Raw genomic sequence first — 17,258 nt, 5'->3', positions numbered from 1 at the left:
TACACAATATATTCCTTGGGAGTAGAAATAGATGTTAAAAGGTACAATTTTTTTGTTTGTTTGTTTTCTTTTTTTAAGGCAGGGTTTCTCTGTGTAGCCCTGGTTGTCCTGAAATTTACTCTTTAGACCAGGCTGGCTTCGAACTCACAGAGATCCGCCTACCTCTGCCTCACAAATGCTGAGATTAAAGGTGTGCACCTGGCTGGCACATGCCTTTAATCCCAGCACTCAGGAAGCATAGACAGGTGGATCTCTGTGTGTTACAGGCTAGCCTGGTCTAAAAGAGCTAGTTCTAGGACAGGCTCCAAAGCTACAGAAAAACTGTGTCTCAAAAACCAGAAACATAGAACTCTCTGGAGAATGTTGTATTCAATGGACAAGCACAAAGCATTAGTCCTGAAATTCAGCCAAGCACAAGGAGACACACCTGTAATCTCAACATTCAAGTGGACGGACAGCCTAGAGTTCAAGACCAGTCTGAGTTACATAGCGGGTTCCAGTCAAGCCTGGGCTACAGTGTGAGGCCCTGCCTCAAATGACCAAGACCTGAACCATAACAAAACATTTAACACCTCTACAGTTCAAGCTTTGCTTCAAGATTGAGCTATCACTCTGATTCGCTCATTAACACACCCATTATAACCATTGTTCTCTCAGCTGTTACCCTGCATTCAATTCTGCAATCTGTTTTTTAGCACTGGTTGGGGGAGGGGTGCATGTGTGGACTTTTCCCTTCCCTTGTATTTGTCCTTAATGGACCACCAGGATGATAGGAAGCCGTCTCAGTTTTCAGCTACATTTATGACAAGCCAGAGCTGAGGTAGCCATCTAACCATCAGGCTCCAAGTGGAATCCAGAGCACCTGCCAAGGGTGAGAGGGCAGGGAGCTGGAGGTGCGGCCTGGCCAGGGCAGGGAGAAACAACGAAAGGAGCTCTCAGCTGGAGGGCACCTTAGGCTTAGGGCTTTCCATCCCACACTTAGTTGTCTTAGTAGCTATTCTGGCTATGAGTGATTCATATTTGTTTTGTTCTTTTGAGACAGGAGCCCAGGCTGACCTTGAATTTCCTGGGTATCAAGGATGACCTTCAACACCTGATCCTCTAGCCTCTGTTTCCCTGAGTGCTGGGATTGCAGATGTATGTCAGAGCTTTCCCTGAGGAGATGCAAAACACAGGTCTGCTCACCCTAGATAAGGAGCCCAAGCCAGACCAAGGTATGAATACCACCAAAGTCCAACTTAGTGAGCAATGAATTTTATTGGGGTTACTTACAGGAGTGTGGATGAGGAGTTACTTACAGGAGGAGAGATGGCTCAAAGACAGCTGCATTGCTAAAGCTCACCTCAGCATGGGTGACAGCTCATAATAGCCAGGAACCTGGAGCCCATTGCACAGCCTGCGGGCAGCTCACCAGGTTGAAGAGTGTCCTTTCCAAGTGACCTCTTGCAGGCAGCTTGGCTTGTCTGATAGTCCTATTTGCAGCTCAGCTGTGCTCACTCTGAGAGGGAAGCTCAGTGTTTATTCTTTAATCTGGCAAGGAGGGGCCTAGTGAATCTGGTCAGTTTCAGGGACTTCCTGATGTTGTTATGAGTTGTTTACCTTTTGGCTCAAGGAGCTTCCATTTAGGATGGAATGTTTCAATCTCGAAGAAACTGTTACACCACTGCACCTGCTCAATGATCCTTGCTTCTTACACCCATCTCCCACTGTTGGCATGTAAGTGATCAGTAAATGTTAGTTGTGCAAGATAGTAAACAGAGTTAATTGCATAGCAATTTATTAGGCTTCAATCCCCAGCACCGCATAGACCCGACATGGTGGTGTACCTCTGTAATCTCAGTACTCAGGAGGTAGAGGCAGCAAGATCAAAAGTTCAAGGTAGTTACTGGCTACATAGCAAGTTTGAGGGGGCCTGGAATACATAATGCAGGGACACTAGCTCACTGGAACATGTGATGCTGGTAGGTCTGTCTCCCCTCTATCCCTGGCAGCTCTTTGTCCCTCTGGGGCGAATGTCCCTTCCTCCTTTCCCTTGTTGCCTTCCCCTTCTCTTTCATCCCCTATCTTCATTCCCATCGCATCCCAGCCCATTCTGACACAGATCACTCCTTTCCTCCCTTTAAAAGTTACACCTGCGAGCACATTTGCTGCCTGAGTCAGAAAGCAGCCGCTTCAACTTTTCTTCCCCACTTAATATAGGATCTCTCCGTGAAAACAGGTGTTTGGATGTGATTTGTGCCTGACCCAGGGTCCAGGACAATTGCTGTACAGTGCTCTCCTTCACATAAGACTGTTTCTAAAAGTCACAAAAAAATGAAGAGAAACAAAGGTTGGGAATGAGGGAATGGTTAAAACTAGCCACTAAAACTTAAGGGTCAGGAGTGCCGACTTCTGCAGAGGCAGGGGACCCTGACTTCCCTAAGGCATGTGGTGCGTGCTTCTGGGTTTAAGAAGGAACAGAGATGGTTGATGTAATGGATTTGCTGCGAGTCCCCGGCAGCAGCAGACAGTGGATCCCGGGATGGTGCAAGTCCCCCGGCGGCAGTGCACAGCAGGAACAGACGGTCCTAGGCAGGGACTGCGTACCAGGCCAGGCTGTCAGGTCTCCAAAGGTGTCTGGTCCCCCGCCAGGCAGGGACGGTGCACGAGACCATGCAGCAGCATCTCTCCATGTGGCGGTGGGGGGCGGGCAAGAGAGAGATGGATTGGCACACCATACAGAGTGAAGTTGGACATTTATTTAGGGGTTATAGAAGGGAGGGGAGAAGGGCAGAAAGGGTGACAGGGGAGAGGGGGAGGAGGAGGAGAGAGGAGAGACCGAAGCTGCCTCTCCGAGAGCCAGAAAATAGAGACTAAGGCGGCAAGCAGGAAGGAAGACCTGCCTGCCTCAGCGGATGGGGGAGGGAGTGGGCGTGGCTTGTCTCTTAACGAGACAGAACCACCATTACAGTTGGGAGGAGATCATGGGTGGGGAATCTGACCCAGTAAGAGGCCTTTAGGATGGCAAGCCGCCTTCCTGCAGAGATCTTCGCTCTGGGGAAATCACACTGAAAATTGTTGTCCTTCTTGGTGCCACTGTAAGCAGTCAGCGCAGGAATTAGGTCTTAGGAATTAGGTCTTGTTTGGTCGAGATAGGAAAAAGAAACCCAAACTAAACTAAAAATTACTCATCTGGGTGGGCCATGTGGGAAGAATGGCTGCTAGCCTTATATAACTCTGTGTTCAGCAGGATGGTGTGTGGCTTCTCCCTCTCCGGGACAAGATGGGGCAGCCATTGGCCAACTTCCACTGCTCTGTAAGAGCGTAAGTGCTCTTAGAATGTTCATCCAAGCTTTACAGAGGCCACCGGTGAGGTCACCCCCTTTAGGGACCTCCATCTCATACAGCTGGAAGGGAGAAGAACCTCACACATTCATCTAAGACATCTGAGGATGGCCAGGGATGGTGGCGCTTGTAATCTCAGGGCTGCACTCTGGGAATTCCAGGCTAGCCTGGTCAAGGCAGTGAGTGTAAGGCCCAGGCCACAGAGCCATGGAGTGAGACCCCAACTCCATTGAGAGAGAAAGAGGGGGGAGCTCCATTAGTCTCCAGAGACTAGAAACAAAGGCGTCTTTGGGGAGCATGGTGGGTTATCCACGGGAGTAGACTGCTTGGACATGGGTTTAAGACAATCAAAAGTCTTTATTAGCTGGCTGGTGACTACACTGGGTGTTTGGGGTCTGAGTGCAGCACCAACTCTTTCTCAGGGTGAGCTTTTAAGCACAAAAAAACATGTCCTGGGTTGACACCTTTCAGTTAACAAGAACAGTTAGCCAGAAACCGAACAACAGAACCCGAAAAGCAAGGTTAGTCAGTAACTGTGGGCTTTGGCGGGTTTAAGCCTTTGATTTTGCCCTGGCAGGCAGGTGGAGCTGTCTGCAGGCTGAGCTTTATGACCTGAGTGGTACGTTTATCATGGAGTCAGTCGTGCTGAGGTCTGGGGCTGTTACAGGAGATGCTTGGGCTGCAGACTTGAGGGACCTGAGAGGCCATGCAGGTGGAATGGAGCCATGCCACACAGTGAGCATGAAAGATAACCTGTCGTGTTTGGTCATGGGTGGAGGAAGGGATGGAAGGGAGTTTTGCTACTCACCCATGGTTGTTCTAGAATTTGCTCTGGGGACTCGAACTTGAGGAATAGACATTGTCCTATGTTTATTTCCCTAGTGCTGGATTTTAGGTATGTGCCACTAATCTCTGCTAAGAGTGCCACTGAATACCCTAAAATCCTTCCCAGAATCCCCAGCTACGAAATCAGATAATCCCAGATTTAATTGCCAAGTTAAGTGAACCTGGTCAAATTCTTTGACCCCTGGGCTCTGTTCTGCCTCCTCACAAGGACTACAGGCAGAAGCAAAATGCAGAGATCATGGAAAGTCCTGTGTATTGTACTTGTCAGAAGGAGGTGATGGAGGAACAGGATCATTCTTGCCCCAGACTCCGTCATAACGCTCCAACCCACCCTGAGTTCTGGTGAGCCCTGTGACCCCTACCTGCCTACCAATCTTGACCTCCCCAACTGCCTTAACCACCTGTGTCTATACCATTCCTGGTGCTTGCCACTAGATGGCAGGACAGGACAGGCTAAGAGTCGCCGGAGCCTCATTCCAGGTAGATTTATTTTTAAGGGCTTTTTGGGGAGCAGAATCAAAGGAGATATGTACAGCATATTATAGACCTTTGGGTCTCTTGTTTCTAGGCTCTCAGTCACCTCCAAGGCCTGGAATCTTCTCTGGGTCTGGTACTAGAGCTGTGTCTATGGCTAATGTGGAACTCCCGGAAGTAGAGACAAAAGAGCTTATTGCAAAGTCTCCAATCAGCACTGTCTCAGTCCACACAGAAGGAGCCCTCAGGAGGTCAAGCCTTCAGTGTGGACAGAGGGCTGCATGGCCCTGTCTCATGTGCTCAGAGCACAGAGCCTGGGAGCTGGGCTCTTTGCTTTATTGGTGTGGGGCCTGCTGCAGCTGCTAACCTCACCATCCACCATCTTCCCCCATCCCACGTATCCTTGCAACTCTGAATTTGCTAGAGGCTGCACAGGGCACTTTTAGAGAGAAATCAGCTGAGTAGACCTCCACCTTGTGCTTGCTCTGGCAACACGAGGCTTCTTAAAGAAGCAAATAGAGAGGCAATAATGAGCTTTTAGGATTGGCCTTGGAACTCTCTATTTATCCCAGGCTGGCTTCAAACTCATAGTAAGCCACCTGCTTCAACCTTACATGTGCTGGAATTAGCAAATGTGATCCACTACATCCAATTAATAACATTTTTTTAAATTATGTGAATGGGTGTTTTGCTTGCACAGATGTCTGTTCATGCAGTGCCTGTGGAGGCCAGAAGAGGGCATCAAATCCTCTGAAACTGGCATTAAAGACAGTTGTGTGCTAGGACTTGCACCTGGGTCCTCAGAAGGAGCATCTCTCTACCTTCTAAATCTCTATACTTCCCAAGGTCCTGATGAGGAGCAGAAGGAGAGAGAACATGAGAAAGAAAGTCAGGACCGTGAGGGAACCTCCAGCTGGCGACAGATGGGGAAGGTGACTGAGCCCCACATTGGAGCACTGGACTAAGCTCCCAAGGTCCCGATGAGGAGCAGAAGGAGCGAGAACATGAGGGAGAAAGTCAGGAACGAGAGGGGTGCATTCACTCATGGAAACGGTGGGACAGAACTAATGGGAGATCACCAACTCCAGTTGGAATGGGACTGATGGGTCATGCGACCAAACCCGTCTCTCTGAGTGTGGCCAACAGCGGGGGCTGACTGAGAAGCAAAGGACAATGGCTCTGGGCTCTGATTGTTCTTCATGGACGGGCTCTGTGGGAGCCTTCTCAGCTTGGTCGATCACCTTCCTGGACCTGGGGGGAGTTGGGAGGACCTTGGTCTTAGCATAGAGTGGGGAACCCTGATGGCTCCTTGGCCTTGAGAGGGAGGGAGGGGAGGTATGGATGGAGGGGAGGGGAGGGAAGGGGGAGAAGGAGGGAAGGGAAGGGGGAGGAGGAGGGGAGGGAGGGGGGAGGAGGAGGGAAGGAGATGGAAATTTTTAAATATAAAAAAAATAAACCATGAGAAAAAAAATAAAAATAAATAAAATAAAAATAAAAACTAAAAAAAAAAAATCTCTATACTAACACCCTACTCAAGATTATCCCATTTTACAGATAGACGTACTTTAGAGAGTTTTGGTGGCTCATCCAAGTCACACAGCTGTTGGAGAGTGTGTGTCTGCCAAGAACCAGAGCTGTCAGGTTAGAAAAGGATTGGGTCATCCTATTTGAAGTTCAGAAGTTTGGGATTTGGACACAGTTTAGCAACTCCATGAGAGCCAATCTGCCGGCAACTCTCCCCACAGCTAGTGAAACCACACCCACTTACGGCTGATAAACCAGTTTTCTCTAGAGTGTCGTTGGTAGTCCTTTCTCCCACATGGCCACACGGGAGAATAAGGAAACTAACGCTCGGCCGGCACAAAGCCGTAGCTGGGGATGGAGGCCACAGGGTCTTATATGGAGCCAGAGGGGCGATACAGGCCTTTAGTTTTAGCTTCAGAGGAGGCCAAGGGGGAGGGTGGCTGGAGCCCAGGAGGGCAGGGGCAGTCTGGAAATACAGGGAGTACCGATCTAAATAGAGCAAAAATGAACACATGCAGAAACAAAGCCAGTGTTGTTGGCATGCCTAGTGCGTCAGCATTCAGAAGGCTGAGGTAAAGGATGCGAGGCCAGCCTAGCACGGCCCTGCTAAACCAAACACAAAAACCTAAACAAACAAAATTATTCTTTTATGTGTAAAGAAATACAAAGTGGAGACATAGTGCACCTCAGGGTCCAGGCAAAGCCCTGGGGTCAACTGTCCCACCAGTGGGCAAGACAAGGTTGAAGGTGGAATTCATAGACTCATGTGGATTCCTACATAGAAGTCTCCCTCAGTGCTGAGAGTATATTATATGTTCCTGAGAGCCACACAGGCAAATGAAGGGTGCAGGACAGAAGGGAGGGGAGGGAATTATGCCACGGGTGCCTGGGTCACATACCATGAGGCACGAGCAACACATTTTAGTGGCAACACTGGCAGCCAGCAATTCCAGAAATGTTTTTTTCCTGACATTGGGGCCTGTCTCCTTGAGCTTGCTGATTTGGTGGCCGAGGAAGGACTTGGTGACCTGACACTGTGGGTACCATATGGGAAGTGGCCCGATCGGGGAAAGGAGTCACGGCAGGATGGCAGATCCTGCTCTTTGGAAATAGGGAAGTGTGGGCCTAGGACCGTGGGGCAGCAGGCGCTGGGCAGCTGCAGTTCCTGTCTGGGTCATTACAAAGGACAAAGCGCTTGGCCACAGTGGAAGAGGAGGAGCCACGTGACAGCTACACATTTGTGGTCTGCATTTCGGGTCAGCCTCTTCTCTCTCAGCCTTAGTATGTGTGGCAAAGACTCAGGAGACAGCGCCCGCGTTTCCTGGTACACAGCTGGGGCTCATTTCCTAGTGCAGTCTGCAGTGAATTGCAGCTGTGTGATTGACTTACAGATGCTCCGTGGATCAGAGACGCTGCGGGACGCTTGTGGGCCTGCGCACAGCGCTTAACCCTGTGGTAATGCTCCACCGTCTTCCCGGGCGCTGGACTGATGCATACAGGAAGTTACATTAGGGAATGGTGGCCCCAGCTACCTAAATCCTATCTGAAAGGACAGCCCCCAACCCGCAAGGCATCTCTTTAAGGGGTTGAAGCAATGGCTCATCAGTTAAGAACGTGTTTCAGAGGACCGGAGTTGGGTTCCCGGCACCTTCACCAGGCAGCTTACAGCCACCAGTGACTCCAGCTCCAGGATGTCCCAGTGCTTCTGGCACTTGTCCTCGGGTGTTTCATGTACACACGTACAACTGAAAATATATAAAAAAATTCAATCCCGCAGATTAGAGATACATACTTAGAACTTTATTTGAGCCAGAAATAAATTTCCATAGTGCTAAAAGGCAATTTGCTTGGTGCTTTCTGTATTACCAGTGGTTCTCATGCCCGGGTTACAAAGAGGGAAGTGGGTTCAGGCGGGTCAAGTCATTTGCATAAGGTCACACAACTGAAAGTAACTCACTTGAATGAACCTGATTGTCCAGCTCTCAAGCCCAAATCCTGCCCATAGCAACGTCGTGTCCAGCGAGGGATCAGTTCTATGGTGCCTAGGCTGTGATTTCTCTGCCTATTGTAAGTCACCTCTCAATGTAATGGAAGCCTCAGTTGCAAACCAGAGAGAGGAAAGGGTCCAGGACCCCACCCGATCTATACCAAGCTGCTTAGGGAGAAATCTGAGCAACACACCGCCCCTCCCCAGCAAGTGCAGCCCCTCTCATCTCCCCCACCCTCCCATCTCCCTACCCTTCCCCCTCAGGAGCCTGGAAGCGCTAAAGAGTTTTTGATCCCTAGTGACACTCGGTCTGGTCCTCTGTCCATTGTCATCTGTGCCCCTCCAGTCTGGGCTCAGAGGTAAACTCTGTGAACTGTCCAAAGAGGTCCGTGCTATCTCTTTGTTCAGGGACAATGGCTGTGGTAACAAAAGAAAATCAGATGCAGGTGAAGGTTTATTTTTAACATTTCTGAGGCCGAATGGGGATTTAACATGAAAATCAGAGCTTTGCAGTTCTCGCCTTCCAAAAGGGGCACTTTTGGCTGGCCAGGCCGCCAGTGTGCTTGGGTCCTTTCCAGGGGCTAGGGCTGGGGGAGGGGTGGGGTAGACAGGGAGCTGGGAATGTAACTCATTTGTTAGAGCACGTGGTTGGCCACGCCTGTAATTTAGTATCATCCTTGGTCAGCCTCGGCTCTGGGGGACCTAGCATAAAAATAAATGAATGAATGAATGAATGAATGAATGAATAAATAAATACCTTTTACTTTTGGTTGGAGTTGGAGTTGAGCTTGTTCTCTTTGGTTTGATCAGTTTAGGAAACCAGGCTGCGCAGGCCACCCTCCCCCCCCCAATAAATACCATTTCTTTACATTTCAATCAAATCAGACTGACCCCTGAACACAAATGTGTAATGAAAATGAAGAGGCCATTTGTTGGGCACAAGGGCACATGGCTTTCGTCACAATTGGGAGGCTGAGGCAGGAGGGTTATACATTTAAGCGTATTCTGCTTAGAAAAGTACAAAAGCAAATCAACCAACCAAACAAAACGCAACAAGACAAAGAAAACATTCCTTGAAACCCTTTGCTGGCTCCTTGGCCTTAGTCTTCTCTTGGGCCCTGTGGAAGCCCACAGGTTGGCCTGGGGTGCGCATGCACAGCAGTTGGGGTGCCTGGGAGCTGCTGCAGGTAACTTATCTGACAAGGACTTAGCCCTCTTTTGCTCACCCCAGTGACTCACTCACCAGCAGTCATGCTTGGTCAGGGAGGGCATTGGCTCAGAGCTGTTCCTCAGCGGCAGAGTGTAACGCCGCTCAGAAGCTTATTGACTGTCTACCGTTCTGTGGTATTATATGAACACTTCTAAGATTTATTTATTTTGAGTGTCTATCTGCACATACGCCTTTATTGCAGAAGAGGGCATCAGATCCACTGTTGATGGTTGTGAGCAGCCATGTGGTTGCCAGGAATTGAACTCAGGACCTCTGGAAGAGCAGCCAGTGCTCTTAACCTCTGAGCCATCCCTCCAACCCCCTAAACACTCATTTTCTTTTCTCTGATTTTGCCGTATTCGGGTGGGTGGGTGGGAAGTGGGAGAGGGTCTAGTGCTGGCTTTCTCCCAGGAACCACCGCTGCATTTTTCCTCTCTGGATCTGCAAATGAGAAGTTACAGGTTCGTGGTACCACAGCTGCAATAAAATGTTTCCAGGGAACAAAACAATTGCTAGTAACGACAAAAAGAATGGCGTGCTCTTCTTTTTGGACTTAAAACTAAAGTGGCCTTCTGATTGGAAGTGATTTTCTGTCCTTTCTTTCTGTTCTTGCACTGGCAAGTTTGGGCAGAGTACAGCCTGAGACGGGAGGAGAGAAGGCAGCCTTTCTTCTTCACCTGGTGAATGTGCTCTGTCTTCCTCGTATTTTGTGTCTTTAATAGAAACATGGAAAAGATGGGGTACTGAAGGGGGAGAGTGGGGTGAGGAGGTAGAGTGGAAAAGAGCAGCTGTGCCGGGCCAAGGGCTGCCGAGCTCTCCCAGATGGGGAGGGCAGCCTGCGGTGGCACAGACGGTCTGGGAACTGGGCCCTTCAGGCAGTCATCTCTGCCCTTCAGCAGCTCTGCGGTCCTCTGAGTGGCCAGGTCACCACCATCCTGCACTTTTCTGGATGGAGAGATTGGGAGTTGCTGTGGATTAATCCTTGTGTACGCCGTGAATATGTATTACTGACTCTCCCTTCCCCAAAGCCATCTATTGGCCATAGCTTCTCGGTTGGGTTGCGGGGGGAGCTCATGAACTTGCTTCTGCTCCACGCTACAGTATTGACTGGCTTCATCTCCTGCAGGTCTTGAGCAGACAGCTACAGCTGGTAGGAGTTCGTGAGTGAGCGCAGCACGTCCTCTCTCTCTCTCTCTTTTGTTTTCGAAACAGTGTTTCTCTGTGTGTAGCCCTTGCTGTCCTGGAACTCCCTCTGTAGACCAGGATGGCCTGGAACTCAGAGACCTTCCTGCCTCTCCCTCCCCGGTGCTGGGATTACAAGTGTGTGCTACCACCGTCTGACTCATCTCAGTTTTAACAAGGACTTTACCTGAGCACAGGCGTGGAGTCAATACTGATTCTTCTGTTATTTCCATGTCTTTCATCTCAAAGCCTTTTACGTTTTCTTTTTTTTTAAGATTTATTTATTTATTATGTATACAACACTCTGCCTGGATGTATGCCTGCACGCCAGATCTCAGTACAGATGGTTGTGAGCCACCATGTGGTTGCCGGGAATTGAACTCAGGACCTTTGGAAGAGCAGCCAGTGCTCTCAACCTCTGAGCCATCGCTCCAGCCCCCTTTTACGTTTTCTTATGACTTGAACCTGAAGGAAGTATTGTGTATGTTCCCACGTGTTGAAGAACGAACTGAGGCATGGGGGGGGGGGTGGCTGAAGGACAGAATCTGGGTTGAATCTGAGCAGTGTGACTCCGGAACAGCACGTGTGTCCATTGCACGTTGGTGCGACCAGCCCATGTGGGTCTTAGTCACTTTGCCACATGCCCCAAGCACCCCCACTCAGGATCTTTGCCTTGGGAATGCCTTTCTTTTTCTTATGTCACCCTTGTTTCTTACAGAGGCTCCCTCCCCCCACGAGAAGGAAACTGGATCTGGACTTAGTTCTCTGTTTCCATCCCACTTTCCGTCTGTCAAACCCCTTGTCGACTCTCAGTTCCCCCGTGTCTCGGTGCCACTGCGCCGCCGCTGTCTCCCTCACAGCCTTTCTGACTGAGCGCAGATGCCTGTGAATGTGCTCGGTAAGCTCTCCAGATGCAAACTCTGTGGTGTCTTAAAGCAAGGACCCGTCTTTTAAACTTCGGCTTCCTCTTCTAAGAAGAGGACCGAAAATGCACGTTGTGTGCTCTTTGGCCCTTGATCTTTCTTTAGCTGCTGCTGCAACATTATTTCCTCCTCTTGTTCGCAGGGGAATAGTCCAAGACCACACCTTCCCACTTCCTCCATTCTCTGAAGGACGGACATTTGTCTCCTGGCTTAATTCCGCATCAACAGTGTGTTATTTGTTTACCAAAGAAAAACACTGTGCAGGTTCCTTTGTGGCACCCACGTGGCCTTCCACCAACAGCCCCAAGCCAGTTCCGAAGCGGCAGAGCATTCTGCAAGCTTAGCAGCTCCGTGACCCTTGGAGTGCTTGTTCAGCTGAAATTACCGTGTCTGGCACAGGCCTTCCCTTTTGACTTTGGCAGTGCACGCGGGAGTGAAAAAGCTGGGTTAGTGTTAGGGCTGGGATTAGAACAGATCATAGCGTTAACACTTTTCTCTTTGCTAACTATATGAAGTTCAAGAAAAGCTTTCTGGGGAACGGCACCGGTTCATTTGCCAAAAGCTGAGATGGGCCAAGGGAGATGTAGTCAGCATTTGGAACTGCCTTGCCTTAGAATTTGACAGCCAAGGTGGGGGAGAAGAGTCTGCTGGGGAGCAGGCGACCATGTGGGTAGTGTGTAAAAGGAATTTGGAAGGATTCGGGATGCTGAACAGGCTTGGCTCCTGGCACTCCCGCCCCCATGATGTCTCTCGAGCCATCTCTATCTCTTCTAGCCTAGAACCTTGTCCAGGTCCTCGTCATCCTCACCAACCTAGAGCTATAATTTCTGATGCATCTCCTTGCCCCTTGTCTGTTCTAAACCCTGATCCCTGTTTTCATGAAGCCTGCTCAAGCCTCCTCAGTCTTTATCAAGTCATCGCGCTTAAGCCCCTCCCACAGAGACCACACTGCATTCGTTCCTCACGTCATCCTTCGTTTTCTCCAGAGACTCTAGTGCCAGCTAGATCCATGCCGTCTTCCAGATGTGACATGGCATGCGCAGTCTAGCTGGCCTACTCTGCTTCCTCTGCCCAGATCGCCTCATGTCTGTCTTTGTCCCATAGGCTCCCTATCATCCTGGAGGACGTGGTTCAAACGTTGCCTCTTCTGCAGAGCTCTCCTCACTTCCTCCGGGCAAAGCTCACACCCCATTGGTTTATTCTGCAGACTCATGTACTGCACTTGTGTGTGCAGGTAAGGGACCCTGGGGCCAAGACTATGCCTTGTTCATAATTATACACCTTCGATTTTGTGCCAGCTGTCTGATTCAGCATATGTTATTTTATTCATTCATTTATTTGCTTATGTATTTATTTATTTGCAAACTGATGAGACAAACTTCCATGATGCCCAGGAAGAGCCATAGCGGTAGGTTGAGTGTATGACTGTGTCAGGCTCACTGACTCTGTCTGCACAGGGTATGGGCACTGCCACAGTGTTCATCATGGGTAACTGCTCATTCTGAGTGTATCTGTCACTAAGAGTGTGTCCCAGGGGCAGGCTTTTAACCCAACTAGGTTTACTGTATTAGTCACTTTCCTGGTCACATCGTGTCCACAGTCAAGAATGGTATCCTTCAGCTGACTGTCTTCTTATTCATTTCAGGACCCCAGACCATTGGGTGGTGCCACCTACATTCAGGGGGAGCCTTCCCACATCAGCCAAGCTCTCTGGAAACACCTTCACAACCACTCCCAGACATGTGACCAGATCCTAAATCTAGTCAGGTTGACACTGAAGATTGATCATGACACTCACAAAAGTTGTCTTCATTGTGTGGCAGAGCATCTGCGGACTCGGAGGACATCTTCAGTGTGATACTGAACTGGACAAGGAGGTCTTAGTGCGTGAGATTCAAACTCAAGTCATGAAGCTTCATAGGTTCTGGTAAGCCTGGGAGCATTAAGGTAGGCTTCCTGGAGGAGGTGACCGAGGAACTAAACATTGAAGGATGTATAGGAATCAGGTAAAGGTGGCAGATGTAAGGACGATGGGCACTCTGACCTGGAAGATCATTGGTGGAGTGGGAAGGAGGGATCTGTCAGTGGGGAAGATGCTGGCATGTAAGATGGCTTTGGGACGTTAGACGCAGCAGGAGAACACAGTCTGGAGAAACATCTGGGCAGAGGAACAGTGTGAGAAAATGCACGGAAAAGTAGCCAGCTTGCTGTAAACAGTCGTCTCCAGGCTGTTAAGAGATAGACTGTGGGAGCAGGGGCCTGGAGAGGAGTAGTGCTCTGGGTCATGGAGGGTCTCAGTGTCTCCCGAGAGTTAATTTAGAATGACATGGAAAGACCTGAACTTTGGCCAGGTTCTGATGATCTCCACCATCGGTGAACTCTGCAGACCCAGAGACAGGGAGTCCTACTGACCTCTGTATTCACTAGAGAAACTCAGCAGGCTGCTCGCTTCTTTCCTTTCTGTGTCCACGCTGGTATGACCAAGCCGACTCACCTAGGAGCAAAGGGAGGAGTGAAGGGAGTCTGGATCCCCACCACGCTGACAGGCTGCCAAGAATGAAGGGTGTTTCCCGAGCGCTCCCTTCCTAGAAAGAGAAACTCTGCACATAGGACCGTTTTGATGGGCTAGGGGCATGGGAGAGGCTCTGGGCCTCCCCCGAATTAGCTGGAGTCCTATGCTATAGTCCACAGGAGAGAACTGTGATATTGCCTGTTAGCCTCTACCTGAGCTCAGAGGTTGGTCCAGTCATTGTCTCGCTGCTTCTTAGACCCAGGCTTTGCCAGAGGTGAGGGTCTGCCAGAATGTGGGACTCCTGACCGGGCTGGGGAATACATCAATCCTGGGGATCTTGGCCTCAGGTTTAATATCAGGGTCCCATGAAAAATACACAAGAAGGGCCCTGGAGCCACATCTTCCCTTTCTGGGTTGACTCCACTTTCAGTCAGTCTTGAGTTTGCAATTATAAGTTGTCCCAGCTCCACAAGGCTATGTATTTAGTTTGTGTCTAATGAGAAATGAGTAATGATTTCTTTCTCGGGACCATTAGCAAAAGCCTCACAATGCACTACTGTCTTTCAGAACTCTGGTCCTCTGTAAGAATAGCAAGATCTCTTAAATGTGGAGCCCTCTCTCTATTTGTTTTGTCAAAATAAATTTATATCTTTGTTTGTTTGATTTTTCGAGACAGGGTTTTTCTGTGTATAACTTTGGCTGTCCTGAAACTAGCTCTGTAGATCAGACTGGTCTCGAACTCACAAGAGATCTGCCTGCCTCTGCCTCTGAGTGCTGGGATTAAAGGTATGTGCCACCACCCCAGCCCAGCTATTTCCTCTTAAATTTTATTTTGTTCATGGTTTTGGCTCAGGGCCGGTTACTTTCATCTGAAAGAATTCAGATTGTTATAGACTCAGACACCTTCAGAGTCTGTGTTTAATTCGGTTTTCTCTGTACAGCTTTACAGCATGAAGGGGTCGCAAGCGGAAGACTCCATATCGTTCATGGCTCTGAAAGGTCATGGGGAATGGCTTCATTGATCTACTGTGAATAGCATGTTTGCTTATGGCCACACTATGGGCTAATTATCTCTTCTCTGGGATTAAACAGCCAGGGGACACTGTTGACAGAGGAAGGGAGTAAACATTGCTCCTGGCAGTGTGTGTGTGTGTGTGTGTGTGTGTGTGTGTCCTCTTTGCATTTTTGCTTACTACCACATGCCTTTTGAAATAAAGTCCTTAGCTCTGGCTACCTTGAGAACCTGAAGGAGTCCAGCACACCTCCCACAGGTAACCCCGCCCATCCCACTGAACCCAGTTTCCCACCTGAAGACCAAGTAGAACCACATACCTCCTATAGGCCTCTTGGACTAACACACCAACCCCTAACTTTTAGTTGACTGGAACTTACTCAAGTGGGCATGGAGAACCACACCAGAGGGCAGCAGGGAAGAGGGCCAGCAAGGGGTGGATTGACCCCTTGGATAGTGTCTATCTGTGCAAATAGTGGTAGAGTCTCAGGAGCCTGGGGGTAGGACCTGTATGTAGCCTTCAGTCCAATTTCCACCAAGGAAAGCAAGGTCCTACCCCTTTACAGCTTAATCTGCTCCTAAACATTGTATGTTTACACAGAAAGAAATACATGATTAACAAACTACTTCAGATGTCCAAGTCCCAGAGAAGAAATAAAAGTAACATGAAGAACCAAGATCACATATTCACCCCCAGATTTACTAATCCCATGGTAATGAACCCCAGGAAGAACAGCCTGGAAAGTCTTCCAGACAAAGAATTCGAAAGAATGATTATAACTTTGTTCAAATAGCTAAAAGAACACAAAAACAAAGAGCTGAAAGAAATGTAGAAGTCAATCCATTAGGATTTAATAGGAAAATTAAAATAAATAGAATTGCTGGTCAGACAGTGATGGCACACCTTTAATCTTAGGTGGCAGAGTCAGGTGTAGTGAGGAGCTGCGGAGAATCTGTGAGCTTGAGACCAGCGTGATCTATAGAGTGGGGTCCAGGACAGCTGGGGCTACACAGAGAAACCCTGTGTTGAGAAACTGAGAGAGACGGGGAGGGGGAGAAGGAATGACTTGCTTAAGAAAAGCCTGACTGAACTGATACTGGCGCTCAGCAAGCCAAGAGAAAAGCCCGGTGAAGCCGGGCGTCGTGGCGCACACCTCCGGCGCTTGGGAGGCACAGCAGGCAGCTCTCTTGTGAGTTCAAGGCCAAGTTGACCTACAAAGTGAGTTATAGGCAAACAAACAAACAAACAAACAAAACCCTCAGTTAAAAAGCTCAAGAGTGGATAATGCAGGGGAAAAAAATCAGGGCTGGATGACAAGGTAAAGAAATCATGCAGTGGGGGAACTGGGGTTGGTATGTAGAATGAAAGTAAATTCTCGAATAAAAAACATGAAAAGGAAAGAAATCACACAGTAAAAGTTAATAAAAAAAGGCTATATAAATCCATGAACAGAGGACACGAGAGCTTCAGGACACTGTGAAAAGACCTGATCTTCAGATTATGGGCACAGAAGGAGAAGACCTTCTCAAAGAGATAAGCCTTATTTTCAGTTAAGTCATAGGAGAAAAATTCTCACAACTAAACAAAGATTTCCCCCAGGTCCAAAAGGCCTATAGAAACCCAAGTAGAGAGGACCCGAAAGTAATTTCCTTCAGCATACTATACAGAAGAAAGAAAGGATTTTGAAAGCTGCAAGAAAAGCAGGCCCACCAGAACCACACCTAGCGTGTTGTTTTGGTTTGGTTTTGAAGACAGGGTTTCTCTGTGTAACCCTGGCTGCCCTGGAACTCACTCTGGAGACCAGGCTGGACTCAAACTCAGAGATCTGCCTACACAAGCACCGGGATTAAAGGTGTGCGCCATGACTGCCTGATTCTCGGACAGAACTTCTAAAGCCAGCAGGATGTGGCAGTCTTCTGAAGGTTACATTGTTCTTGGTGTTTCACCATATGACCCATGTAAAATTAATGTCAAAATCAACATTAGAATAATCAAATAAGTCTTACATCTGTGAAATGTACAAATCTTAGATTTATTCCCTGTTCTCCAACTGTCAACACGGGCAAAATTGAAGGAAAAAATTTTTGCAATAAGAACAGATTAAAGGAGCTGGGTGGCTCACTGGTTAAGAGCACCGGCTGCTCTTCTAGAGGACCCAGATTTGATTCCCTGCATGCACATGGTGGCTCACAACCATCTGTAACTCCCGTTCCAGGGAATCTGATGTCTCCTTCTGGCCCCTGCAGGCACTAGGCACACGTGT

The sequence above is a fragment of the Arvicola amphibius genome, chromosome 10 (genome assembly GCF_903992535.2).
Source record: "Arvicola amphibius chromosome 10, mArvAmp1.2, whole genome shotgun sequence".
Classification (NCBI taxonomy): domain Eukaryota; kingdom Metazoa; phylum Chordata; class Mammalia; order Rodentia; family Cricetidae; genus Arvicola; species Arvicola amphibius.
Note: the sequence above shows the minus strand (reverse complement) of the source record.